Source organism: Sinocyclocheilus anshuiensis, unplaced genomic scaffold (genome assembly GCF_001515605.1).
Source record: "Sinocyclocheilus anshuiensis isolate Anshui unplaced genomic scaffold, SAMN03320099.WGS_v1.1 scaffold816, whole genome shotgun sequence".
Lineage (NCBI taxonomy): Eukaryota > Metazoa > Chordata > Actinopteri > Cypriniformes > Cyprinidae > Sinocyclocheilus > Sinocyclocheilus anshuiensis.
Genome location: NW_015554154.1, coordinates 1,203,056 through 1,204,202, shown reverse-complemented (window position 1 = coordinate 1,204,202; position 1,147 = coordinate 1,203,056). Strand labels below are relative to the sequence as shown.

The 1,147-nt window shown below is 37.4% G+C and overlaps 1 protein-coding gene across 5 annotated transcripts in view; it reads right to left on the bottom strand.

Annotated features, from left to right (window-relative positions):
• The window catches only part of LOC107670738 (E3 ubiquitin-protein ligase Arkadia-like), a 57,440-nt gene that overhangs the window by 18,029 nt on the left and 38,264 nt on the right, over nucleotides 1-1,147 (bottom strand). The gene's annotated exons all lie outside the window — the stretch shown is intronic.

Genomic DNA, 1,147 nt, shown 5'->3' with positions numbered 1-1,147 from the left:
CATATTCGCCGATACCGATATATCGGCGACAGGCTCATATCGGCCGATAATATCGGCAAAACGATATAACGGTCGGGCTCAAATTTTTATCATCCACGATCAAAAATCATCATATCGCACACCACTAATTCATACACTCCTGCTTCTCTACATCTAAAGCTTTTAAACTTTACATGATAATGACAGAATCAGCACAATCTGAGAGAAAGAATGATACAGAGAAGGCACAAAGAATAATAGAGAAGAATAAATAGGGATGTGCAACACATTGGTACTATATCGGTTATCTGCCGATATTGTTTTTTTAAAGGAATAGTTCATACAAAAATGACAATTTTGTCATCATTTACTCACCCTCATGTCATTCCAAACAACTCTGATGCATTTTTGACTAGGGCTGTCGCGGTGAGGGAATTTCCCTTGCGGTAATTTTGAGTGGCTCAATAGCACGGTATGCGGTATTATCGCCATACACACACACAATATATATATATATATATATATATATATATACAGTGTTGCGCCACAAGATGGTGGAAAGGGACTGTCTTTGAGTGAGTCTTTAAACCGTTCATTCAACTACACGTTCAAAAACGCTGATTCATTCATTCAAAGAGAGACATAATGAAACACTGACAATTTTGTCATCATTTACTCACCCTCATGTCATTCCAAACCTGTATAAGTTTCTTTCTTATGCTGAACAACAAAAGAAGATATTTTGAAGAACCAGACAGCTGTTTCTGTTTAGGCTTGTTAAGTGCAAATCTACGAAGCCTCTGTACAAATCAGCATGGTACACATTTATGTTATCATTACTAACTTGTTTAATATTCAGCCCACATTCATGAAGTGTAAAACGAGAAGGGCATAACCTTACGAAAAAAGAAAACACGCAAAAATCGCGGTTGCTGCAGTTCTTGCATTCCTCTGCGGTTTGCTCATCAATAGTGCGGTATTGCGGTTATCGTGACAGCCCTGCCCATTGGCTTCCGTAGTAGGAAAAGTTATCGATATGGGTCTATATTGAATGATTAATTGCTCATGCTCATGTCCACTACTTTTTGCATTTAGTTTAAGTAGGCATTAAATGATGGCAAAGGTAAAGTTAAAGGGATAGTTCACCCAAAAATGAAAATTTGATGTT